The sequence below is a fragment of the Triticum aestivum genome, chromosome 1D, assembly GCF_018294505.1.
Source record: "Triticum aestivum cultivar Chinese Spring chromosome 1D, IWGSC CS RefSeq v2.1, whole genome shotgun sequence".
NCBI classification, from domain to species: Eukaryota; Viridiplantae; Streptophyta; class Magnoliopsida; order Poales; family Poaceae; genus Triticum; species Triticum aestivum.
Genome location: NC_057796.1, coordinates 60,401,846 through 60,423,912, shown reverse-complemented (window position 1 = coordinate 60,423,912; position 22,067 = coordinate 60,401,846).

The window sequence follows — 22,067 nt, the reverse complement described above, 5'->3', positions numbered from 1 at the left end:
GTGCTAGCTATCTCGGCAGTCTCTGAGCGAAAGATATTTGGGACTCCCTATAGTGGTGGGGAGATCGAAGGATGGGACTTTCAAATATGTCAAGGAGAGTGCAAGAGGGAAGGTGTCTGGGTGGAAAGGACAAGGATTATCCAAGACTGCGAGGGAGGTGCTCGTTAAGTCTGGTCTCCAATCAACACCAACTTTTACCATGAGCTGCTTTCAACTAACAAAGAAAATGTGCGGGAATCTGTCATCTATTTCTTTGAACTTCTGGTGGGGTGAAACAAATGGTAAAAGGAAGTGCATTGGATCACTTGGGACAAGATGTGCACGAGAAAGCATGAAGGAGGGCTAGGTTTTCGGGACCCGGAGGCCTTTAATCAAGCTATGCTTGCCAAGCAAGCGTGGCGATTGTTCCAGGTGCCAACTTCGTTGTGTGCAAGGGTCATGAAAGCCCGGTATTATGTTGACGGATCTATTCTAAATGCAACATGTCCCGATGTTGGCTCTTACACGTTCAGGAGTATCCTACATGGGCGAGACTTGCTGCTAGACGGCCTGATATGGAGGACTGGAGACGGCTCAAAAATCAAAGTGCATCGTGATAACTGGATCCCTAGGAAGGGTATCTTGAAGCCACTAGGCCAAAGCTACATCAATGGGATCGCGTGAGTCAGTGACCTGCTGGAGGTCAACGGTTCTTCATGGGACGTAAACAAGGTGCAGGCCATGTTCGCCCCGGATGAGGCTCACGAGATCATTCGAATCCCGGTTGGTGGGCCGGAGATGGAGGACTACCAGGCATGGAATTATACCAAGAACGGGGTATTCACTGTCCGGTCGACCTACCACTTACGTATGAGTCAGAAACGACTGCGCTCAGGTCGGCTGGAGTCTTCTTCATCTGTGGCCGACCACAAGTCATGGCTGAGCTTGGGGATACGGTAGCACCGGGCAAGGTCAAAATGCATATGTGGAGACTGATTCGGAACGGGCTAGAAGTGGGTTCGGAGCTGCTGAGGAGGAGAATCAAGGCTGGTGTCTTCTGTACTTCATGTGGTCGAGAGGAAACGAATTACCACATATTTTGGGGCTACTACCATTCGGTAAAGTTTTGGAAGATAATGCATTCGGAGTTGGGAGTGCTGGTGACGATCCCACCGGAGTCAATTTGCTCCCAGAGTGCTTTGTCGAGATGGCTACTGTCATGGTTCGCGGATGCATCGGATGATGAACGAGCTATCCTTGTACAGGGTGTTTATGTTGGAAATATGCCCTAGAGGCGATAATAAATTGGTTATTATTATATTTCCTTGTTCACGATCATTGTCTATTGTTCATGCTATATTGTATTAACCGGAAACTGTAATACATGTGTGAATACATAGATCATAATATGTCCCTAGTAAGTCTCTAGTTTAACTAGCTCGTTGATCAATAGATGGTCGTGGTTTCCTAACCATGGACATTGGATGTCGTTGATAACGGGATCACATCATTGGGAGAATGATGTGATGGACAAGACCCAATCTTAAGCATAGCACAAGATCGTGTAGTTCGTTTCCTAAAGGTTTTCTAATGTCAAGTATCATTTCCTTAGACCATGAGATTGTGCAACTCCCGGATATCGTAGGAATGCTTTACGTGTACCAAACGTCACAACGTAATTGGGTGGCTATAAAGGTGCACTACAGGTATCTCCGAAAGTGTCTGTTGGGTTGGCACGAATCGAGACTAGGATTTGTCACTCCGTATGACGGAGAGGTATCTCTGGGCCCACTCGGTAATGCATCATCATAATGAGCTCAATGTGACTAAGGAGTTGGTCACGGGATCATGCGTTATGGAACGAGTAAAGAGACTTGCCGGTAAAGAGATTGACCGAGGTATGGGGATACCGAGGATCGAATCTCGGGCAAGTAACATACCGATTGACAAAGGGAATTGCATACGGGATTGATTGAATCCTCGACATCGTGGTTCATCTGATGAGATCATCGTGGAACATGTGGGAACCAACATGGGTATCCAGATCCCGCTGTTGGTTATTGGCCGGAGAGATGTCTCGGTTATGTCTGCATGGTTCCTGAACCCGTAGGGTCTACACACTTAAGGTTCGATGACGCTAGGGTTATAGGGAAAGTATGTACGTGGTTACCGAATGTTGTTCGGAGTCCCGGATGAGATCCCGGACGTGACGAGGAGTTCCGGAATGGTCCGAAGGTAAAAAGTTTATATATAGGAAGTGAGGATTTGGACACCGGAAGTGTTCTGGGCATGACCGGTAATGTACCGGGACCACCGGAAGGGTTCCGGGGGTCCACCGGGAGGGGCCACCGGCCCCGGAGGCGTGCATGGTCCAAGAGTGGGAAGGGACGAGCCCCTCAGTGGGCTAGTGCGCCTCCCACCAAGGCCCAAGGCGCAGCAAAGGGGAGAGGGGGAAACCCTAGGCGCTGATGGGCCTAAGGCCCACCCTAGGGCAAGCCCCCCTCTCTCCCCCTCTTGGCCGCCCCCTCCATCCCATCTAGGGCTGCCGCCCCCCTAGGGTGGTAACCCTAGAGGGAGCGCACCCCCTCCCCTCCTCCTATATATAGTGGGGTTTTTGGGGCTGCCAGACACGAAAGTCTCTCTCTCTCTCTCTTGGCGCAGCCCTACCTCTCCACCTCCTCGTCTTTCGTAGTGCTTGGCGAAGCCCTGCTGGAGAACCACGCTGCTCCACCACCACCACGCCGTCATGCTGCTGCTGGAATTGTCTTCCCCAACCTTTCCCTCCTCCTTGCCGGATCAAGGCGCGGGAGACGTCACCGGGCTGCACGTGTGTTGAAGGCGGAGGCGCCGTTGTTCGGCGCTTAGATCGTAATCGACCGCGATCTGAATCGCTGCGTGTACGAGTCCACCAACCGCATTCTTGCAACGCTTGCGCTTAGCGATCTTCAAGGGTATGAAGATGCACTCCCTCTCTCGTTGCTAGTATCTCCTAGATTGATCTTGGTGACACGTAGGAAATTTTTGAATTACCGCTACGTTCCCCAACAGTGGCATCATGAGCTAGGTCTATGCGTAGATTCTTTGCACGACTAGAACACAAAGTAGTTGTGGGCGATGATTTGTTCAATTTGCTTACCGTTACTAGTCTTATCTTGATTCGTCGGCATTGTGGGATGAAGCGGGCCGGACCGACCTTACACGTACACTTACGTGAGACAGGTTCCACCGACTGACATGCACTTGATGCATAAGGTGGCTAGCGGGTGTCTGTCTCTCCCACTTTAGTCAGATCGGATTCAATGAAAAGGGTCCTTATGAAGGGTAAATAGCAATTGGCATATCACCGTTGTGGCTTTTGCGTAGGTAAGAAACATTCTTGCTAAATACCCATAGCAGCCACGTAAAACATGCAAACAACAATTAGAGGACATCTAACTTGTTTTTGCAGGGTATGCTATGTGATGTGATATGGCCAAAAGGATGTGATGAATGATATATGTGATGTATGAGATTGATCATGTTCTTGTAATAGGAATCACGACTTGCATGTCGATGAGTATGACAACCGGCAGGAGCCATAGGAGTTGTCTTAATTATTGTATGACCCGCGTGTCAATGAAAACACCATGTAATTACTTTACTTTATTGCTAACCGTTAGCCATAGTAGTAGAAGTAATAGTTGGCAAGACAACTTCATGAAGACACGATGATGGGGATCATGATGATGGAGATCATGGTGTCATGCCGGTGACGAAGGTGATCATGCCGCGCCTCGAAGCTGGAGATCAAAAGGCGCAAGATGATATTGGCCATATCATGTCACTTTATGATTTGCATGTGATGTTTGTCATGTTTACATCTTATTTGCTTAGAATGACAGTAGCATAAATAAGATGATCCCTCGCTAAAATTTCAAGAAAGTGTTCCCCCTAACTGTGCACCATTGCGAAGGTTCGTTGTTTCGAAGCACCACGTGATGATCGGGTGTGATAGATTCTAACGTTCGAATACAACGGGTGTAAGCCAGATTTACACATGCAAAACACTTAGGTTGACTTGATGAGCCTAGCATGTACAGACATGACCTCGGAACACAAGAGATCGAAAGGTCGAACATGAGTCATACAATAGATACGATCAACATGGAGATGTTCACCGTTGATGACTAGTCCGTCTCACGTGATGATCGGACACGGCCTAGTCGATTCGGATCATGTATCACTTAGATGACTAGAGAGATGTCTATCTGAGTGGGAGTTCATTAAATAATTTGATTAGATGAACTTAATTATCATGAACTTAGTCTAAAATGCCTTTACAATATGCCTTGTAGGTCAAATGGCCCACGCTAATGTTGCCCTCAACTTCAACGCGTTCCTAGAGAAAACCAAGCTGAAAGACGATGGTAGCAACTATACGGATTGGGTCCGTAACTTGAGGATCATCCTCATAGCTGCCAAGAAAGCATATATCCTTGAAGCACCGCTAGGTGACGCACCCATTTCCCAGCAACTCAAGACGTTATGAACGCCTGGCAGTCGTGTAGTGATGATTACTCCCTGGTTCAGCGCGGCATGCTTTACAGCTTAGAACTGGGGCTCCAAAAGCGTTTTGAGCAGCATAGAGCATATGAGATGTTCCAAGAGCTGAAAATGGTTTACCAAACTCATGCCCGGGTCGAGAGATATGAAGTCTCCGACAAGTTCTATAGTTGTAAGATGGAGGAAAATAGTTCAGTCAGCGAGCACATACTCAAAATGTCTGGGTTGCACAACCGCTTGTGTCAGCTGGGAGTTAATCTTCCAGATGACTCGGTCATTGACAGGATCCTCCATTCGCTTCCACCTAGCTACAAGAGCTTTGTGATGAACTACAATATGAAAGGGATGGAGAAGTCCATTCCTGAGTTATATTCAATGCTGAAATCAGCGGAGGTGGAAATCAAAAAGGAACATCAAGTGTTGATGGTGAATAAAACCACTAGTTTCAAGAAAGGCAAGGGTAAGAAGAACTTCAAGAAGGACGACAAGGGAGTTGTCGCGCCCGGTAAATCAGTTGCCGGGAAGAAGCCAAAGAATGGACCCAAGCCCGAGACTCAGTGCTTTTATTGCAAGGGAAATGGTCACTGGAAGCGAAACTGCCCCAAGTACTTAGCGGATAAGAAGGACGGCAATACCAAAGGTATATATGATATACATGTTATTGATGTGTACCTTACCAGCACTCGTAGTAGCTCCTGGGTATTTGATACCGGTGCGGTTGCTCATATTTGTAACTCAAAACAGGAGCTGCGGTATAAGCGGAGACTGGCGAAGGACGAGGTGACGATGCGCGTCGGGAATGGTTCCAAGGTCGATGTGATCGCCGTCGGCATGCTACCTCTACATCTACCTACGGGATTAGTTTTAAACCTCAATAATTGTTATTTAGTACCAGCTTTGGGCATGAACATTGTATCTGGATCTCGTTTAATGCGAGATGGCTACTCATTTAAATCCGAGAATAATGGTTGCTCCATTTATATGAGAGATATGTTTTATGCACTACAAAAAAAGACACATCCATGACATTTTGGGCCTCCGGCGAGGAAAAGTAGAACACGGGAGACGGACTGGCCAGTTGGCACACCATGCCCTGCCGCCTCCCATGCCCTACTCATCCTCGGAGGAGTTCCCGACCTCGGCGGTGCCAGACGTTGGACGGTGGCAAGTAGGACGCGTGGCTGACGGTGCTCCCGTCGTCGGCCGCCAGCGTGGCCACCGCTTGTGTGGCGACTTGAGCGAGGGCGACAACCTCGAGCTTCGTCCCCGAAGACAAACTCTCCTGTAGAGCGTTCGCGCTTGCGGTCATGGCGGATGTCGTGCCAGGTAGGAGGACGATGCGCTATGGTGTGGAGGTTAGCTGGGCGTTGCCACTTTAAGTAGCGCATTCCGGTAAGGCCAAGCGTCCTGGTGCGTCATTAAGTCGCCGGAGTTGGTTCCTCGGGCACCGAGCCTCTTAACGACGGCATACGGACGGACGGCATGAATGCGGGCAGCTGGCGCCGGCTGGGAACGCACCGCACGACAGCGCGAGGGACGGGTTTTTTGGTGTGCCAAGGTAGTCAGCTGCGGTCGTGGCAACGTTGGAGATGCCCTTTGCTCACATGCGATCGATGCATGTCATTGAAAAAGCAAGACGACCCAGCGTGGTCTCAGGTCCTGAGGATGCAGTTGGCCACGCTAAACCACTCCGCGGACGCGTCCCGGCACCCCGTGCATCCTCGACGAGCCGGGTGTTGGGGTGTGTTTGGATTGTGGCCAAAGTGCACCTTACCAAAATTTTGGTCATGACCCAAAGATTGGTCTTTGTTTGGATGGTTGCCATTTTTTTGGCATGCCAATGAACTCTAGCCAACTCTAGTTCATTTTTCTTGCCAATGCCGGCCAAATCATGGGCAACCAAAACCTCAACCAAAATTTTGGCTACCCAATGCTTTGATGGGGCAACCTTGGGCACAAACCAAACATATTGTTTTCCCGGCCATATTCGAGCGTCAGTGCTCCGCGTTGCGCATTAGGCCTTTCACTATGTAGGCCAAGCGATACAACGTATTGTTTATTTGAGCCGTTCAAGTATAATCATGTGGCGTTTGCTTATTTCTCATTCCTCTCCAACCCTCTTCTCCATCAATCATGTCGCCCTCCGGTCGAGTCCATCCTCCCGCATGCCTCATTTGAACATTCCGCTGAGTATTATTCGCATGTGGGCCTAGACCATGCTTGTATTTCCAATGTTTTGTAATTTGTCCGACATGCATATACAAACAAACGGTTCATTTAAAGTTTCACTTTGCCTCCACTACGTGTCGCTCCGCGTCTTATTTTGACATCCCATTCGGTTCATGCCCCGACACATGTTGACGAGATTGATTGATGTTCAGAGATCAATTGTGTGTCGTGCAAGGAGATAAAGGTTTGGTCTGTTTCTATGATAGAAATGACCCGCGGGGGGGGGGGGGCGGTCTATGGGGATCAGAGGGAGTATATTGTACGTTCATAAGTGAAACGAACGTATTATACCCACCCTAGTCCTCTTTCAATCGATCTCCGGACCCCGAGATGAAATCGAGAGAGAACGAGTGGGGGCATGTGTGATACCTAAGGTGGATTCAAAATTTTGAACCGGTGATCATAGCATCCGCAAATCATATATAAAGGGTATTCAATGTTCGTTTCATTTTTGAACGTACAATATACTCCCTCCTATCCTTTCTAGTTTACATATAAGTTTTATGTGTAGTCAAAGTATCTCTACTTTGATCAAAAAAGTATCAACATTCAACAACGCCCAATCAATATTGTTAGATTCGTACGTACTCCTAGATTTGTACTCGAGATGGTTTCCAATTTGTTTTCAACCACGTGAATGTGCTTGTTCTCGCGCATGCTCTTCCTACTAGGATTTCGCCACATATAGCCAGTCCAATAGTAAGTTTTTTTAAGCTCCCTGTCCAATAGTACTAGTGGAGTACTGACAACATTTGTACTAGAGTATGCAATGCTCATAGTAGTACAACCTCCTTCCATTTATATAGGGCCTATGTCGAGGAGAGAGATGTGAAAAAGTAAGGGGAGTGAGCTCTCATGCCAGAGCCTAGCTATATACGCATTCCTAGTTAAATACAAATAAATATGAAGAAAGAGATGGAAAAAAGTACTAATCCAATAGCCAACCTTATAATTTTTTTGCGGGAAATAACCAACCTTATAGCCCACACTACTGTATGAGTGCATATAATAGATGATGGCTATAGATGACATGGCAGTTCCTTATAGCCATCGACTGGCTATATTATTAACCATGCTCTAATGCACTTTTTCAAAACCGCATTTGAGTATTGACAAGATTAATAGTACATGAGATGTATAATGTGAAAATTATATCATTGGAAGCTCCTTTCACATACGAATTTGACCGTATGCTTTGTGTAAGTTGCATGTCATATATTATTACTCCAACATTTGGTCAAAGTTAGCCTCAGAAAACGCATTAGGCCCTTTATAGTAAATGAAAGGAGGGAGTAGTAGTGGAAGTGGATCCTCTGACGTAGGTATCCCTGCCTTACCCTCCCTTTCGGTCACTTACTGGCGGACCCCATGCTTGCTAGGCCCCGCATGTCAGTTACTCAATGGGTTCGGCCACGTCAGGGGTTCCTCATCCGTAGTATACTCCCTCTGTTTTTATTTACTCTGCATAAAACGGAGGGAGTGGTAGTATAAATTACGCAAGCGGGGGAGGGACGTCGGTTTGCTCTCAACTGCGGTCCCACAAGCGAGCGAAAATGCAAGACGAAGCGCGTTCCATTCAGTTAGCGACGTGGAGGGTCCAGCGTGCCGGGCTGCAACGCGAACGCGACAAGTGCGATGTACAGTCAAAACCGATTGACTGGTCGTCACCGGAACCACTATTCACACCAGAACCTTCGCTGCTCGGCCTACGCCAGCCACTGCCCTAAAACCACACCTAATCTCCAGCCCCTTCCCCCACCTTTCGATCCCCTAGCCTGCATCAAGCGTCCCCTAGTTCGCCGGAAAGCCATGGTGCGCCGCAAGATCACGTACTACAAGATGCTGACGCCAGAGCGCCGCGTAGAAATCGTGGCGGCGGTCGGTGCCACAGACCTCCGTTCCCAAGCTCGCTTTGCGGCTGGCCAATCCCCGAGTTCTCTAGAGCCAAGCTACGAGGAGGAGGAAGCCGATCCAATGTTCATGGCGGAGGTCGCGGCGCCGAAGGCGCCCAATGGGTATGAGACGATGGACGTCGACTTCGTGCCGGCGTCTGAGTCCCCCATGGTGCAGGCGGACCAGCGGTTCAACCTGGCAATACTAAAGGAGGACCGGGAGCCAGAGGCTCAACTTGACGCGGAGCGCATGCATGCCGCTGCCATCGAGGCTCTCCTGCAGGCGGAACCGGATGTCGTGGACGTGAACTGGGTGGCGGAGGCTCAACTTGAGGCAGAGCGCATGGATGCCGCTCTCATCGAGGCCCTCCTGCAGGCGGAACCGGACGTCCTAGACTTGAACCGGGCGGCGGAGGCTCGACTCGACGCGGAGCGCGCGGATGCCGCTGCCATCGAGGCCCTCCTGCAGGAGGAACCGGACGTTCTCGACTTGAACCGGGCGGTGCTCTCGTCCGTGCAGAGTGCTCGCACGCTCCGTGTGAGCGAGTAGCTGGAGGCCGAGGACAACCACGGTGCCGAGACACACGTCGGCAGCTACGGCTAGTTCGCGCCGGCAACCAAAGACGACGAGGCCATCTCGTTCCGTGAGCAGTGATAGTTTTCTTTATGTTGTTGTTTTTATGGATCTTTTGCTGTGTAAAAACATATATTGTTATGCAAGTTGCCTGACTTGGGTCAGTCTACCATTTCAGGTGGTTGGATGAATATCCTACGTCTCCTAACCCTTCTTCCTCACCTCTTCTTCTTTCCCAACAGACCACCGCACGGGCCGTACGGATACTTCCCAACATGCGGTTGGATAAACATACTCTATGAACGAAAATTATGTGTCAGCGGTAGGATGGCTGAGTTTGGTTTGTTCACATGCGACAACACGTGTCAGTGAGCGTGCGTCCCCTTGGTTGGGTTTGCGGCGTGCAGGAGCGACTGTGTGAGGGTGCGGTGCGACCGCGGCGTGCAGGAGCGACCATGTGAGGATGCGGTGCGACCGCGACAGCCGTGCGCAAGTGTACCTCCTTTTCATTTTGAAAACTTTAGGCAAGCTTGGCAAAAATGTGTGGCAAAGTATGGCAATGCAAGGCCTAGACCCAAACAGGATAAGTGCGTTCTACGTACTAGGAGTACTAGTGTTAAAAAAGAAAGGCGGGGTTTTCCTTCGCAGGATTAATCGATACAAATCCTCGTTTCACGTGTCAATTAATGCGTATTTTTTTCTCCAAAGCCCAAAGAGCTAACCATCTCACTCCTGACCGCTTGACTAATGCAGCGCCATGCAAACTAACCTTCTCACTTCCACATGCATGCAGGGGATATTAATGTCCTTGGTTGCTAGTACGAGGCAAACCCCATCAATTTTGCCTCGATTAGTGTTAGTGGCCTTTTGCAAATTGTAATTTTGATATACTGGCCTTGTGTACAAAAAAATGGAGGTAGTAACTATATTTGATTTCCTTCCCGATTACAATGACGTCGACGATATCGCGAACGTTGTGGTTTGGCGAAGTGCGTTCGACGGAGAACACCATTGAGGGAGACCACGGTAAGTCGTTCGCAAGTGCCGGCTGCAAGCCGAGACAACCGCCTTATTTGCATCCAAGAAGTCTGTTGAACCAAAGGATGCGTAAATGTACTAGTACTACTCGTACACAATAGCGTCGTCCCTCCAGCTTAGTGCGGTGAGATGGTTTCTCGAAGAAGACGATGGAGAAGCGGAGTCGGCGAAGAGTGAAATGATGGTTGCTTCGTCCGTGCTTTGTGATTTGACGCCTCACTGCTTTGTGATTTGTGATAGAAGGGACAGGGGAGTAGACTCTGTGCTCTATACTGTACATGCATCCAAGCACGGGAGAAAAAGGAGAGACGTTGCATTTTTCTATTCCTTCAATCAATCAATCATGGAGCTTCGGTTCCATCCTTTTGGCTTTGGAAACACCATCCACAATGGTTCCCACGATGCCAAAAGCTATTTTCACATTTGGCTACACATTGTGGATGCCCTTGACCATACCACTTGGGTTTGCTCCTGTGTGCTATCTACACAAAAACGTGATAGAAAATCCTACCGTTAGCAGCGACTGCGACTCAATTATATTGATCTAAAAAATTATAGAATCAAGATTAGTAAAAAGGAGGTGATTTTGCTGCGCAGATGGAGGGGAGGTTTCTTATTTTTAGAGGAGGTTGTCCTGGCAGTTTGCTAACATGCGGTCCCACGTGTCAGTGCTTTACCAAGCCGATCCGCTTCCCACATGAGGCAGAACAACGGCAGACGCAACACGTGGTTAACTTGAAGAAGATGAGGGAGAAGCGGATTCAGCAATGACTGAAATGATGGTTGCTTCGTCCCTCCAACTTCTTTTTTTAGCATTATTACTTCGTCCCTCCAACTTAACTGCGGGAAAGGTGCAGCTTTGTGATTTGATGCCTCATTGCTCATTACTACGCCGGCGCCATGACTGGGTGCTTCACCCCGGCTGCTCTGCACTGTATTCCGGTATGGCACGTGGACCCATTAGCTTGATGTCCCACATGTCGGCGAAAGGGACTAGAAGATTTATGAAAGCGAGCGCTCCACTTTTACGACGGAGGAGTACACGACACGACGGCCCAGTGAACTGTCACTTGTACTGTATAGTACTATAGTTTTGCTGTTTCGCACGATCCATCGATACAAACCCGATAAACAGGAAAGGGCGGGATTTTTCCCGCGTGGTATATGATACTGGCCATACATTTCAAAGGCAATTTTAATGTATGCAAACTGAATAATTAAGTAACAATATGATATCTAGTAAAACTAAAAACACATATGATTTATTGTGTTAGAGTATAGTAGTAGTGCTGTATTGCATAGTTGTTAGATGTAACATGCGAGAACGTGTAGAGATGTAGTTTTGGAGGGCCTATAGAGAGAAAAGCGTAATACGTTCACCGAACTTCAGAATAAGCTGATTACGGTCACTATATACGTTTTGCGGTGATTATACGGTCACTTGCTCACGTTTCAACACCGGATTGCACTCTGTTGACCGGCCAAATAGTCTGCGTGGCACCATGTTGACTAGTTAAATTGACCACGTTCCTTGTGGGTCCCACCTGTCAGTTCGCATAGGGAAAAGGTCAGATAAACACAAATTTACGCAGGCGCGACAAGACTCCAACCCGTGCACGGGAATCACCTGGTTGTGTATGTGTCTGTCAGGGCCTGATGTGTGCACATGCACGTGTAGGTTGAGCACTTGAGCGTGAGAGCGTGTGTTGGTCGTGTGGTGTACTGGTGTGTGCATGCATGCATGCGTGTGAGTGTTGCGTGCGTGCGTGGCTGCGTGTGTACGTGTGAGTGTTGCGTGCGTGCGTGGGTGCATGTGTTCGTGTGAGTGTTGCGTGCATGCAGTTCGTGTGCATGCGTGTGTGTATAATCACCACACCAGCTCATGTGTGTTAAAACAGACGGCTCAGCATACCAATACAAGGCCACCTTGTCCGCTGTGCCCGCGGTCATGAATTCGAACCACCGTCCAATATTTTTTTGTCGTTTGTTTTCATTCTTACTAGCAAGATGCCCGTGCTTTGCACGTAACATCAAGATGCATTTGTATGACTAGTTTATCTTGCGATAGAAAAGGATGAACGAGGTAAGGCCTTATTTGCAAATGTGGAGAGGTGTGTGGGTATCTTTTTGCAAAATTGTCATAGTTTCTTTCATATCCGTCAGATATAAATCGGATGGCCTATATTGCAGGATGGCAGGCACACCATCATCACCAACTCTGTTTTTTATAAGGGTGTATTTTATATTTTATAAGAGTGTAGATGTAGAGTAAATACAAGCCGACAGGTGCGTCCGATGGTAGTGAGATAATGTGATGCAACACTAGAGGTGCCACGTGGAGCGTTTAACTGGTCAACTAGTCGTGTCTTGAGAAAATACAGAGTTGTACGGTGAGACCGTGACTGTATAATAACCACAAAACGTAAATGGTGACCGTAATGAGTGGATTCTGAAGTCCAATGTACGTATCGTGCTTTCGCTTCAAATACAATGATCGTCACTGTATATATCGTGAGAGAAAGATGAAACATGCGTGAATGTGCTGGGGGCTTACTTTTAGAGGACCTGGAGATAGTTTGTGTGCGTACGTGAAAGGGGAGTAGAGGGGGGGTATGCGATGCAGAGAGAGATGCTCTTCGTTTCTCTTTATTATGACTAACTTTATATATAGTATAAAAATATACAAATTCACAGTGCGGAATAAATATCATTGTGGGCACCATGCAATGCAAATTAGCGTTCATACTCCTCCATATAACTTTGTAATGTTGTATATATGTAGAAATTATAAAATAATTTTTGGCCACACTTTATTCAAAAGGAATGTTGTATGCGAAATAAACGTGAAGAGAGGGCTTTTTAGATCAATGGGTATGTGATGTAACATGTGTGAATGTGTAGTTGATGCATTTGGCAGGGCCTAGAGAGGTATGTGTGTGTATTACGTATTCGAGAGAGGTATGGATAGAGGGGCCGGCGTGGGGGCGTGGGAGAGATAGCATGAGAAATAAGAGTGGTCTAGAGAGAGAGAGACGACTATGACGTCACGACGAGAGATTCCCTTGAGTGTGTATATGCAAGGGGGGAGTGGATAGAGGCACCAGGAGAATCTTTTTTTGTGTGTGGTGTCTATGTTGGTATGTGTGGGTGTGAGAAGATAACGAGACGTGGGGGCAGAGGGTGTGTCACCGCGTGAGGTCCGCTGGGTCGAGGTGAGGCCCTTCGTTCGGTTCCGTCCTGCGCCACATTGGTCGGCCCGTGACGCATTTAGGGAGACCCATGGATGACTAGTCGTACAAGACAAAGATAGCATAATTGTGAAGGACTCTGTGTCCATTGACAAAGCCAGCTAGGATTTGTAACCCTAGGTTCTCGGACTAAGGTAACCCCTTTATCTCTGATATTACTATTCATCCAACCTAACTTTAAGGGGCATCCTACAGAATGCTCTGCTAGAATCATACTCGTCGATTAGGAAGAGAGGTGTGAGACAATGCGTGAGAGATAGGCCTAAAGATAATGTGCGTACAGGAGACACGTAGGCAAGTCTATGTATATAGAAAGGGTCGATGGGGATTGTGTGTGTATGCTTGCGAGAGGAAGAGTGCTTGTGATAAAGGTTAGTGAAAACAGTCATAAATGGTTACAAGAGGGAGGGAGGGTTATATCAAGAGCATGTGTGCGAGAAAGACACCTTGGGAGAGAGTGTGTGAGCATGTGTGAGAGACCACCGATGGAGAGTGAAACTACACGGAAAAGACTACTGTACACATTGATTAAAGATATAACCAAATATTAGGATGGGATCATGATATTTGCAATTCGCGTAAGGAACGGTCATTGATCCATCAGACATCTAGATTCTATCGAATGTGAGCATGTCTATGTTATTATTCGACACAATTGATCCACATAGTTAGTATTTTGAACTCCAGACAATGCATCGCTTTAGCAATCGAATATAAACGTGAGTATAGTTCATGTTGTGTGTGTAAAGCACATTATACATACTAAAGTTACACAATGAACATTATAAATAGCTACCTATGAACTAGCATACATTTGAATTCAACTTAAGGTGGTTTAAAAAAATCGAATTCAACATGAAGTCCATTAAATTATTTGAATTTGATATCATGGCATTTGTAAATCATACCTAAATTATGGGGCACCAATCTTTGCTCTGATTTTGTACATAATAGCATATCTAGTCGTGTACAAAATATATTCAAATTTAGCTCCTCCATTCCAAAATAATCGTAGTTATAGGATTTTCAAGTGTCAAAATTTCAAAAAGAAGCGGATAATTTAATGAGGTTTTCAAACATACAAGGTCAGATTTAACGTTGTCTATTTAGTTCAATCCTCAAAGTTCAAGAGTACTCTAAACGTGAATGCTTGTGTTTCAAAATTTCGAACAAAGCGCCAAAAGAGCCTCTACTCGCCCGAAACCGCGTTAGACCAATGTTTGGTAGTACAAGGAAATTACTTTTCTAATAACTCCGACCCGTGAAACCTACCGGCCCGATGTCCAAAGGTCTAAACCGGGGTAGGTTTGTAGCTTCATCTAGAGGCCATGCAACCACCTCCGAAAAACATTCATACACAATGGCCGCCTAAGCACACATGCGGGCCGCCGAAATCGCTCCCGCCCACTATTTGGGACACCTGGGATTACCATCCTACCCCCGACCAGCAGTAGGTCCGAAATTTAACAGGGGGCAATGTTTGTACTTTCCCGAAATTTCAAAGGGATAATTAGATTTATGCCCCTAGTTGTGTCCCACTCGTCTGTTTTACCCCTAATTCCCAAAAGTCACCGGTTCTGTCCAAGTCACTTTGCTCCTATTATGCTTTTGCCCTTTGACCGTTTGACCATCAGTTTGAAAACTTCATAACTAATTCATACTAAATCAGAAAAATGCAAATAAGATACCGAAATGTTCAGAAAAACATCACCCATATGTCAGTGTCATTTGCATTCCTGAAAAAAGTGTTGGAAAGTGCCCATCCGAGCTTTAGCTCTTATGCTACCACCATGAATAGTAAAATCTAAAAAAATTCAAAAAAATTAAAAAAAAATTGGTGGCAAAGAAAGACAAATGTTTTACGTGCCTGCCAAGTTTCATCAGGGAATAACATTCATGGGTGCCGTGGCAAAAAAACAATCAGCACTCCTAAATAGATTTTTTTGCCACGACTTCCACGAATATCGTTCCCTAATGAAACTTGGCAAGCACTTAGAACATTTGTTGTTCTTCGGCACCATATTTTTTTTGAATTCTTTTGAATTTTTTTAGAGTTCACTATTCATGGTGGTATCAAAAGAGCTAAAATTCGGATGTGCACTTTCCAACACTTTTTTCATGAATGCAAATGACACTGACATATAGGTGATGTTTTTCTGAACATTTTGGTATCTTATTTGCATTTTTCTGATTCAGTATGAATTAGTTATGAAGTTTTCAAACTGACGATCAAACGGTCAAAGGGCAAAAGCATAAGAGGAGCAAAGTGACTTGGACAGAACCAGTGACTTTTGGGAATTAGGGGTAAAATAGACGAGTGGGACACAACTAGGGGCATAAATCTAATTATCCCAATTTCAAACAAGCGCGTCCCATCTTCTGTTCAAAAAAGCCAAAAACAAGCGCGTCCCAGACCGAAACATGGTTCTCCCCCTCCCCCCTGCCCACCCGTCCGATTCCCCATTCGTACTCCATGGGCGCAAAAACTATCTCTCCACCAGCCGCAAAACCCCGGCGTCCTCCATCCGCCACCCCATCCCACCCATCAACCGCCGCCCTCCTCCATCACGCCGGAGCTGATACCCCGATGTCGTCGTCCATCGCAACCTCAATCGCAACGCCCTCCACGGCTAGTAGTTGAAGCCGAGGCCGAGCCGTCCGTACTCGAGCCAGTTCAACCACGCCGTTCTGCGCCACACCGCTGCCGCTCCAACTTCGCCACCCTCCACCGCACCGGAGCTGTTCCTGCTATGCCATCCTTCGCCGCCTTGGATCTGCTTCCCCTCCGCAGACATACGGCCACGACAACACAGTCAACAATTTGGCCATGGGTTCGTCCAAGCCTGCACCCTCCTCCAGAACATCGGTTTCCCCGGCAAAAAGAAGAAGATCGGCGCGACAGGTGGAGGCGACCACACCGGCAACCGAAAATGGTACTCCTCTTCCCTTATTCATGCAAATCTTACGTGTCTGCTTGCACGGTATTCATCCCACAGAAGACACTAGTTGACCGCTTCTTCTTGATACTAGATGTTCCTAGTTACTTGCGATGCACAAGGTTTCTCCTCATATAGTATTTCACCTTAGCTAGAGGTCCGTCGCCCCCCTGGATTTCAATTCCTGTTCAGTTGATTCCCAATTAACGGAAGCATTCCCCGGTGTAACAGGCGCTAGTCCGCCTATTACGCCGGGGAAGCAGCGCCTCGGTGTTTATCTTAGGGGCGTGTGGGGCCTAGAGCTGCTGGCGGATCTGGACGTCGGCCGGGATTAAAGGGATGGCCTGGGGGCGCTGCCAAGCACGACGGTGGTGTGAGGTCGAGGGGAGGGCGGGGCGGCGGAGGCAGGGGTCTGGGCCGGTGGTCGCTGGCGGTTCGAGAAAGATCGTCAACAGTGACTGGCGGGAGGTAGACGAAGGCCATCTGCCCGTTCCTTATAGATCGGACGGTTCATAAAAAAATCGACCGACCTATTTATTTTCAATCGACTGTTATCTTGATAGGACCACATGTGGTGGTGTGCTGGAGGAGTACCTGCATTTCCTGTGCTCATATATTACAAAATCATACGGAGTAGAATCTAATTTTGTTTGCCATGCAATGTTGTAGAGCTATCATATGTCTCCTGTCATTTATTTTTCATCCACCTGCTATCTGCTACTTTTACAGTGCACTAGTTCTGCACACACTTCACCCATACTCTCACTATTGTGTTTTTATGCAAGGGTATTTCAGACCCTGCCTTGACAGAAGCAGAAAAGAATAGAGAGAAGTCGCTCCAGCGTGGTACGCGGCTAGGCCATACACGCTTGAAGGCTTTAAAGAGTGTAGTGTCAGCAGATGGACACGGGGAACGTAGCTCTGGAGTTGATGATCTCGCTCGTCGTGAACCACCATCCTAGGTGCTTGCTTTAACTTCATGGTGTCATATGTGGTTGCATGTTGCATATGGTGTCTAGCTTGTATTCGAAAGGCCGAAGTCGGTCTTTATCAAGATAAGGAAAGATATTTTTTACATGAACCACCATCTCGGGAGCACCAGAAGACAAATAGCTAGTCAGGGCACTGGTCGAGCCAGTGACAAGCCCAGCACAGACATGCATCACCTGGAAGCCAACTAAAAAGCCACGATGGTGGCGAAGTAGCCTTCCTCCCACCAGGCTCTTAGGTCCTAGATGATCATGCTCACCACTCCAACCGGATGTCTAGCTTGTATTGCTTCCAATTTGGTTAAATTGCATCTGCTTAGCTTACACACAATACCTTTGAATATGACACGTCTTCCTGTTTTTGGTACATAATAGTACATCTGTCTATTAACCATGTTCTTACATCAAACTAATGTTCTTGTGTATCCCTCATCAATCACTTATGATGAGGCAGTCAGGCGAGTGGACTAGTGGATAAAAGATCCTCATTTAAAGAATGCAGCGTCAGCCTCCCCACATGATTCTCAAGAAACAGCAAGGCTAGATGAAGATAGTGAACATAGCTCTATAGTTGATTACCGCATTTCCCCTACACTAGCATCGCAGGTGCTTGCTCTAACTTGGCAGCGTGATATGTGGTTGCATGTTGCATATCGTGTCTAGATTGTAATTCTTCTAATCTGGTTAAATTGCATGTGCTATTCTGCTTAGTTTATACATTATACCTGTTAATGTGACATGCCTTCCTGTTTTTAGTACATAGTACATCTGTCTATTAAGCATGTCCTCACATAAAACTATTGTTTTTTTGTATCCCGCATAAATCAATATGACGAGACACCTTCAGTATATGCAGTGTGATATTAGTTGCATCTTTGATATGATTTATAGCATGCGCTGCTTCTAATTTGTTGAAATGCCATTTATGATGGGACACTTTTAACTTGGCAGAGTCATATTGGTTGCATCTTTCATGTGGTGTCTAGCTTGCATTGCTTATTATTTGGTGAAATGGGTTCTGCTTAGTTTACACAAACAGTTGTGAATATGCCATGCCGTCCTATTTTTCGTATTATTCCATCCTGGAATCATGTGTTTGCCTTACATCAAAGTAGTGATTGTCAGTATCATGCACAAATGAGTTCTGAAGAGTGAATTTTATTGCTTTTTCTTGTTGTTTTTACTTGACAATTCAAAATCAATAAAGCGGAAGGAAGTTAGCCAGGCAACGGATGAAGGTGCTCCTTCCAAACGGAGGGCCTCTACAGATTCTACTCCTCCATCCCTCCAAGATGATTTCCAAGACAACACATGCATAGACACTCAACGTAGTTGTGTTGGTGATGAGCATGTCTCCCCTAGTGCACCATCACAGGTGCTCCCTCTAACTTGGCACTGTTATATGTGGTTGCATGTTATGTATGATGTCTAGCTTTTATTGCTTCTAATTTTGTTGAATTTCATCTGCTTACTTTACACATTATACTTGTGACTAAGACACGTGTTCCTGTTTCTAGAACATACAATATCTGTCTATCACACCATGTTCTTACATCAAAGTACATTTGTTCTGAAGAACTAAATTGTTATTCGTTTTTCTTGTCGGCTTGACTTAACATGGCACAGAGAAAGAGGAAGCAAGACAGAACGACAGGGGAAGGGAAGCAGAACAATCCTGCAGATTCTGCTGGTACTGATGGTGCAATAGAAGGTCAAAGTCCAGCGAAAAATTGTACCGACAGGGTATCCCGTGCTACACGAGCTGCAGAACAAGCCAAACAGAAACAAATAGCTACCACCAAACAAGCCGAGACAACCCTAGTTGTTGCAACACCTTCCACAGTACCACCAGCTGCACGATTTACTCGTTGGTCAACTCAGCTAGCAGCACGTTCCCAAGCTCCCTTGCCACCTGACACTACTTCCGAAGCACTCTTGACACAAGATGAGAGATGAGTTGGAAAGATCAGATGAACTTTGTGAGCTTCAATAGCAAGAAGGTAGTTGCTGGAGTCAAGTTACAGTTGCATGCTTCTTTATATGTAGTCTCAGAGTTTGATGTACACTAACACTTCCTATGTTTGTTGTTGGACTAGCACCTAGGCACAAGAGGAAACAAACTTCAGGGATAATGCTCGATAGGTTAACTAAATCTAGAGGAGGAAGAATGGATATCTGTTTTGAGGCAGGTTTAAAAAGGCCACGTGATGCTACAGAGTCAGCCAAGTTAGTATCAGTGGCAGCGGTTGCTGTTAGGTGTCATGTACGTATCCTCCCAACATGGATTCAGTACAAGAATGACAAAGACGAAACCCAGTTCAACACCTTCGTCGACCATTTATCTGTAAGTATGGTTATGTATGGAAACTAGTAATATCGTCTTGCTCTGTCCAATACTTTCTAGGTTGCTGATAATGAGACTCCCATAATTTTCAACAGATGGGGTTCAAGTTGGATAGCCAAGATGATACAACTAGACAAGCTTGCACCCATTTTTTCAAGTCTGCTCTGCGACAGAATCAGTATAACTTGAGGAAAACTCACTTTGAAGGCAAGGCTAATAGTGAACTTGCCCAAACATCTCTAGTGGAAAATATATGTGATGAAGACTAGAGAGGCCTCGTTAAACACTGGTCCGATCCGAAGTATCAAGTACATTATATATATGTGATCAGATCACATGTTGAAGTCCTATTTACGCATGTGCCACACAAATCTAGCTTCTTGTAGGTGAACTGTTCAAAGAACAAGGCCGACCGTACGAAAGTGAAATTCCAACAGACGATAGGATCTCATAGCTATATTGCACATTGCGAGGCTCTTGTAATTAGCTGCTATTTCACTCTTTTCGCTGTACCATATTATCAGATCTATATTGACTTGTTCCAAATGCAGAGGAAAGCCCGCAAGGACCAAAAAGTACCTAAACTAAATGCTATGGAAATCTTCAAGGACTGTCACACCAGCAATAAGAAGGGCATGACTACACCAGTCAAAGCCACTGTTGTAAGTCCTTAATCCTCATGCCTTTTAACTACTACTTACTCTGACTTGTGCCTTGAACTGCATGGTTTTCAGCCAATTTATATTACTCTTTTCAATTTTATACACAATTGTCTTAGCGTATCATTGCACCTTACAAGGTTTAAAAGAGAGGAGTGATGTTCCTTTGATCTTGACCTATAATCTAGTTCCGTGCTGGACTTGCCCACACAATGTTACAATTGCCTGTTTGTCTGTTCTCAGTTGTTTTGTGATATGAATGATGTCATACTATGCTTACCGTATTATAAACTTGGGATAATTAGATTTATGCCCCTAGTTGTGTCCCACTCGTCTGTTTTACCCCTAATTCCCAAAAGTCCCCGGTTCTGTCCAAGTCACTTTGATCCTCTTATGCTTTTGCCCTTTGACCGTTTGACCGTCAATTTGAAAACTTCATAACTAATTAATACAAAATCAAAAAAATGCAAATAACATACCCAAATGTTCAGAAAAACATCACCTATATGTCAGTGTCATTTGCATTCATGAAAAAAGTGTTGGAAAGTGCACATCCGAGTTTTAGCTCTTTTGATACCACCATGAATAGTAAACTCTAAAAAAATTCAAAAAAATTCAAGAAAAATATGGTGGCAAAGAACGACAAGTGTTCTAAGTGCTTGCCAAGTTTCATTAGGGAACGACATTCGTGGAAGTCGTGGCAAAAAAATAATCTATTTTGGAGTGCTAATTGTTTTTTTGCTGTGGTACCCATGAATGTTATTCCTTGATGAAACTTGGCAGGCACTTAAAACATTTGTCATTCTTTGCCACCAAATTATTTTTGAATTTTTTTGAACTTTTTTAGATTTTACTATTCATGGTGGTAGCATAAGAGCTAAAACTCGGATGGGCACTTTCCAACACTTCTTTTCATGAATGCAAATGACACTGACATATAGGTGATGTTTTTCTGAACATTTTGGTATCTTATTTGCATTTTTCTGATTTAGTATGAATTAGTTATGATGTTTTCAAACTGGCGGTCAAACGGTCAAAGGGCAAAAGCATAAGAGGAGCAAAGTGATTTGGACAGAACCGGTGACTTTTGGGAATTAGGGGTAAAACAAACGAGTGGGACACAACTAGGGGCATAAACCTAATTATCCCTATAAACTTTGTCTCTTTATCCTTAGCCCTCAATACAATGTGAATAAATAGACAATACATTAGCGATGGTACATGGTCATATGTTTGGAACCTGGTTTTATTATGTACTTTGCAATAAAAATACAACTAATATTTTACATGGGTTCACCAGAATAAGTTCTGTATATAGACCAAAGATATTTTGTTTGGTTTTGCTGCCTCCTTAATATCTTCTGTTCTGGTACTACTAATTTAAAACCTCAACTTTTTAGCGAGCTATGGAAAAAATGGTGGAACCGCCACCTTCTGAAGGTGGCGAGGCAACTATAACCGCAATGTCAGCTCTTCCTGCAGTGGGTCAGTACCTGTCCACTAACAGTGCCAAAAGCACGTTCCTGCGTAATACTGGATTGGTTGTTAAGGCAATCTCGTCCAAACTGCCTCATGATCAAGATATGCAAGTTCAAAACAATGTTGTATATGCGCTCCAGACACAAGTCCCTTCCCTA